The sequence below is a fragment of the Coptis chinensis genome, chromosome 4, assembly GCF_015680905.1.
Source record: "Coptis chinensis isolate HL-2020 chromosome 4, ASM1568090v1, whole genome shotgun sequence".
NCBI lineage: Eukaryota > Viridiplantae > Streptophyta > Magnoliopsida > Ranunculales > Ranunculaceae > Coptis > Coptis chinensis.
In genome coordinates, this window is record NC_141459.1 from 85724418 (window position 1) to 85731102 (window position 6685).

General features: G+C 38.7%; 1 pseudogene; it reads left to right on the top strand.

Moving 5' to 3' along the window:
- The first annotated feature begins 3125 nt into the window (after positions 1 to 3125).
- LOC147505304 (secreted RxLR effector protein 161 pseudogene) lies at positions 3126 to 3857 on the top strand (annotated as a pseudogene).
- Positions 3858 to 6685: the final 2828 nt, after the last annotated feature.

Here is a 6685-nt window from a genome sequence, read left to right on the forward strand (position 1 = left end):
TGACCTCATGTTTGAATTTGATGAGATAGCAATTTCTTCAATTATAAGACGTACAGTAGCAGCTCCTCCATTGGTTTCCATCTCTTTATTTGGTAGCCACGAGTTCTCTTTGGTTGGTTCTTTTTTGATAGCCATGGCATTTCAATGATTGGAAATGGTAAGTGATTGCTACATACACTTTTTCAGTTTCTATTAAAGTGGGGCAGCAGCGAAGTTTTTTTTTCTTTCTCTACTGAGCAATTAGTTATTGTTCATGACTTATTGGGTGTGCAAGTTGGCTTTGATCCATTTGAACGGTTATTAACCAATTTTTTTTGGATTCTTTGGCTACTGTGGTAATCCGGTTACGTTATCGGTACCCGTTTCTTGAGCCAATTATCAGTTGATCACATTTTTAGTGAGTGTTTTGTGTAATTACATTTTTGGTTATTTGGGGTTGCTGCATTTCTTGGAGTAATTAGTGAAGTCGATCAGTTACTATATATATATTTGGTTCAAAATTCTCTTGTACAAAGTTCCGGTGTACCTACAACTATGACTGTCACAAGTGCATCTGCATCTTTTCATGCTCGGTTGGATCATGCTACACCTAGTTGGGTCCTTGATTCAGGTGCCAATGATCATATGACGGGTGAGTCAAGTTTATTTACGTCAACTGATGTAACCACAACTGATCATCGTTATGTACGCCTTGTTGATGGGTCATCAACACCTATTCTTAGTAAAGGGAAGATTTCCCTTTCATCATCTATTACATTGCAGTCTGTTTTACATGTACCTAATCTTGCTATGAATTTGTTATCAATTAGCAGATTAGCAAAAACCTTGAACTGTGCAGTAATCTTTCTTTCTGATCATTGTCTAATACAAGACCAAGATACGGGGACGATTCTTAGTAGAGGGTTTGAGCACGATGGACTGCACTATTTTGGGGATCCGCCACTTACTCCACAAACACCTGTTACTGTCTTGCAGGCATCTGTATTACCAGAACATGGTTCCCATAATTTCTCTTCACAGACACTGAGTTTGTGGCATGCTCGCTTTGGACATGTTAACTTCTAGAATCTTTGTTTACTGCTTCCTGATTTGATGAAAGCTTGAAAATCTCAGAAGTTTCATTGTCATATATGTTCATTGTCTAAGCAAACTCGTTCTACTTATATTTCTCGGATGCATCACTTCACCTTGTGCATTTGATCTTATCCATTCTGATGTGTGGGGACCATCTCCAGTAAACTCTTGGTCAGGGCACCAGTATTATGTTACTTTCATTGATGATCATACTAGATGTACTTGGGTTTATCTACTAAAGAAAAAATCTGAGGTGCTTACCTCTTTTACCAAATTTCTTCAGATGATTAAGACTCAGTATAATGTTGTGGTTAAGGGCATTCATTCTGATAATGCTAAGGAATATTTATCAGATGCTTTTGTGTCTCAATTGAATCAGCTTGGCATTATTCAACAACTTTCTAATACCTACACACCGGAAAGCGAGAATGGAGTTCTTTGAATGAAAAAATCGGAGTCTCATGTCCGTTGTTCGTTGTCTTTTGTCTGGCATGAATGTCCCAAAATCTTATTGGCATATGGTTGTTCTCACTGATGTGCATCTTATCAACCGCACTCCAAGTCGTGTTTTACATGGTAAATCCCCTTTCCATGTTCTTCATCCTGATAGAGTTTTATTCTATATTGTTCCCAGAGTATTTGGTTGTATGTGTTTCGTGCAAAACCGGAGCCATATTCGTACAAAATTAGATGATAAAGCTATTAAATGTATCTTTCTAGGGTACACTCATTTCTCAAAAGGATATCGGTGTTATGATCCTTTAGCACGAAAGTTGTATTATACTATGGATGTTACATTTCTAGAGGATACACCTTTCTTTGGAAGTAATCCCTCTTTACAGAGACTACTTGTATCAGCTTCTTCTTTACCTGCAAAGGACAACTCTGTCCCTATTTGGCCTTTACCTGTGTTTGATAATGACTCTCATCCATTTGAGGAGCAAAAACAGGTTTACCCTCAGGCTCCACCACCGCCACTTATGTCTGACTCCTCTGATCCAGTACTATCTATATTGCGTACTTCTGATATTATTGTTGAGCCGACTTCTACATATGAATCATCTATTGCATCACCGGTACCACCACCACCACCACCTTGTAAGTCTTCACGGGACAGACATCCAATTGATCGTCTCATTACTACATGTTGTACTCACCATCCTATTAGCAAGTTTGTGTCTTATCAGGGACTTTCTGATTCTTATCGAGCTTTCTTGGCTGCAACATCCTCTATCTGCATTCATAAATCTGTTTCTGAAGCTTTGTGTGATCCCCACTGGGTTGCTGCAATGTAATGTGAAATGGAAGCACTGGAACGAAATCACACATGGGATATGGTTTCCCTACCACTTGGTGAGAAAACAGTTCAATGTAAATGGGTGTTTTCTATTAAGTATTGTGCAGATGGTACTATGGATCGTTACAAGGCACGGTTGGTTGCAAAGGGGTTTACTCAAATTCCTGGTAAGGATTTCAGTGATACATTTGCTCCGGTGGCTAAACTTTCCTCTGTACGATTCTTCATCTCTTTGGCACCATCTCATTCTTGGCCTCTGTATTAGTTAGACGTCAAGAATGCTTTTCTCCATGGTAATCTCACTGAGACTATTTATATGGATCCTCCACCCGGTTTTCGCAGTGAGGGGGAGTATGCTGGGAAAGTGTGTTGTCTTCAGAAATCTCTATATGGGTTGAAACAGTCACCTCATGCTTGGTTTTACCGTTTCAGCCAGGTGGTATTGTCTCTTGGGTTCATACGCTGCCAATCTGATCATACTTGTTTTGTTCGAAAGAATAAGTTTGGACACCGTGTCCTACTTCTTATGTATGTTGATGATATTATAGTTACAGGCGATGACATTCCTGGTATTGTTCAGGTGAAATTTGATCTGAGTAAGGCATTTGATGTGAAAGATCTGGGGGCCCTTCGCTACTTCTTAGGTATTGAGGTAGCACGTTCTCGACATAGGGTATCTCTCTCTCAGAGCAAGTACATTTTAGACTTGTTGAAGGATACTGGCATGCTAGGTTGCAGGCCAGCATTGTAAGCTATGGATCCTAACACAGAACTCTCATCTGAGTTTGGAGAATTGCTCTCTAATTCATCTCAATATCAGCGTTTGGTTAGGAGATTGATTTACTTGACTAATACCAGGCCAGATATAGCCTTTGCGGTTAGCGTTGTTAGTCAATTTATGGATGCTCCTTGCACATCTCACATGGATGCTGTTTATCATATCTTGAGGTATCTTAAGTCATGCCCAGGACTCGATCTGTTTTATGCATCAGGTGGACAGTTAGGGTTATCTTGTTATACTGATGCAGACTATGCTGGTTCTAAGACAGATAGACGATCAACATCAGGTTTATGTACTTTCTTTGGGTCACACTTGATATCTTGGAAGAGTAAGAAACAAAATGTTACTTCTAGATCTTCTGCAGAGGCTGAATATCGTGCAATGGCTCAGGGGACTTGTGAGCTTTTTTGGCTACGTTCACTCTATGATGAGTTGGGTTTTCTAGTAGGACCTTCTTCCACGTTGTTTTGTGACAACAAATCTTCCATAATGCTTGCTCCATATTCCGTGCTTCATGAGAGGACAAAACATATTGAGGTGGATATACATTTCATACGAGAGAAGGTCAGAGCTGGCATTATTGTTTCGGTGTTTGTTCGTTCTATAGAACAAACAGCAGATATGTTCACCAAGCCAGTCGGACCGTCATTGCTCAAGAGTTCCATTGTCAAGTTGGGCTTGATAGACATCTTTGCACCAACTTGAGGGGCAGTGTTGAAGTATATCTCCATATATCTTCTTTCCTTTAGTGTTATATCTTCTTTCCTTAGTGTTATGTAACAAGGATATTCTATCCCTAAGTTGATTTGCATATTGTAATCTTTAGTATCAATAAATACGGCCCCTGTCTATTAACCAGATAAGCCTTTTACCCCTTACAATTGAAAATAATTAGAAAATAAATCCTACATGACACTAGAATAAGTCTAGGTGTATTCTCTTTCCCTAACTTTTGGTTTTTATACCCCTACAACGAAGGGTCTTGTTTTCTTATTTATTCTCATTAGCGATACATCTCATTAGCAGAGAATAAGGACAAGCTCCTTTGAACTTAGAATACCATATGTACAGCAATTTAATAATCTAAAGATAAATGTGCAAAACATGAGCAATGAAATACAAAAGCAGAGTTGTTTCCGAGACTTTTGGAGAGCGTCCTTAAAGTGGGTTCTCATAGGGGTGTATTGCAATCACAACTCTTTGATAGATTCACTCAAGTTTTGTTCTTTCAAGTGCAGCGGGCACTTATATTCCTCACATACTCAAATGACATCCAAAGAAACTGGGGTTGATTGATCACGCTTGCCACTTACTATCACACCATCATATTCCTAATTGAGCTAGATGTCTTTTATTAGGAGTTACGGGACTAAGGTGATGGTTTATTAGGAAGGGAAAAACAAAAATCTGATAAGTTGAGAAATTGGGTCTTCAAGATACTTGTAACTAGAGAAGAACCTCGTTTTGTTATTTGCTTTTGAATTGTGATTCTTTAGCCCTTTCGCTTTGTGACTCCGTATGATTTTGAATTTTGGGAGTTCTAACTTTGCTTTTGTTTCTGATATCGTCTCTTTTTTATTTTGAGCTTTTTGGGATATTCGATTTTTGACTCATTTGATTGATTTTTTCTGGAGTTTTGGTTTTTGATGAGTCTTTCTTTTCTTTTCGAAACAACTAACTGATTTGTTTTTGTACAATGTCTTCTTTTCTCTTTTTTTGATATCCATCCAATTCTCAATTCGTCAGCTGGGTAAACTTTTTATTATGTGTTGTACCGGGTCAAGGATTTATGGTGAAGAATAAAAAGGCTTTTAGAAAATGGTGAAGGCTCAAAAGGGGTAACTAGGGAAAAACTATCTTTTTGGGTTTTTAACGTTTATTTGGCTCTATCGATCCAAAAATGGCCTAAATTCTCTTTTAGGATATAACGTGGTGATCAAGCAAGTGGACGTGTGATCTTTCTATCTAGACATCCTTTGTGTCATTACTCAATAATCATTAAGATGGGGCTTTTGGCTAGATTCTCATAGGATATGGAACTTAATTGTTCTAACATTGGTCTCGGAAACTCACTGCTATATACAATCAAATGCTTATGCATGTCATTCATGAAAAGATGCAGAAACTATTGTACGTATTAGTCTAAGTTCGAAGAACAAGTCCTTACTCTATTGCTATAATGAGACTTCTAGACTTTTTATTCATCATAGAAAAAGGAAACAAGACTTTTAATATTAAACAGAAAAATATTTTTGGTCTTTTTCGAAAAATATTTTTAGAAAGGAATAAATATACTATTATATCTACTATAAGAAATGTTTAGTTTTTGTAAAATATTACTATTCCACCCCCCAAATAGAAATATGTTTTGTCCTCAAAGTATGAGGAGATAAGGAAAGAGATTAATTACCATAGAAACATGAGCAAAAACGGTGATGCACCTGTATTCTGTTCTTCATAATGAAAATACGCCACCCCCAAATAAGTTTGGGGCGTGGGTTGTTTGATATAGAACAAGAAATACATGGTTTATTGTACTAAAGATAAATATTCTACTATGAATTTTTTGTGTTTTTGTATTTTTGAAAACATATGAATTGCATAAAAAAAAAATGGAAAATTTTGGCATGATATATGTATTACCTTCTACTCATATACCAAATTCCACAAGAAAACAAATAAAACAAGCAGACGATATTAAAATTATACATAAGTGCAGAAAGAAAAAAAACATCAAACTAAAGATAAAATATAAACTATCTATTCGGACACTAGAGAGCTGTCTAGTAAGAATCCGTGCGTGACTCGTCACGACATCGAGAAGATCATTCTAGTGACACTATGTTGGAAACGTCGCTGCTCCTGCTAGAAAGTCTGCTGCTCTCTCTCGAGGGTCTCGTGCCGCTTATAATGCCTACGTGTTTGCGAGCTAGTGGAGGAAGTGAATTCCGTCCATGGACTGAGTGGACTATTGAGTGGCACCTTCAGCGAAGTAGTCCACTTGCTCAGTAGGGTGTGCTTACTTGGTGGCTCTGGCGGCAGGTGGATGCCAGAATTTCTGGGTGCAGTGGCCATAAATAGGACATATGGTAGCATCCTTGACCTCCACTAGAGCATCTGTAGCCTCGAACCCCCAGTGCTGCATGATCCTAGTGACCAGCACTGGTAGAAGGGCGGTGGACCTCCTGGGTTTGCAGAGTTGCTCCCAAACGAAGGTGATGATGTAGAAGCTATTCTTCTACTCCTGGAGAATCCACAGGATGTGGAGCATCGCCTTACCGATATCAGAAGGCTTGGCTGAGCCTAACAAGTTGTAGGCTGTCAGCGAGATCTCGCTAACTGATTCCTTTGCAAAAATTCTGAAACGCCAAAGTGTGACTTAGGGTTTTCACCCCTCGAAGCGTTTACGCCATCATCACATCGATGGTCTTGTTGTCGGGGACTATTAAATGCGAACATAAGCCGCGGAGGAATCCCCTTTAACCTCAGTCACCACATCCTTAATGAGCTCGAGTGTGTGACCATTCTTGACA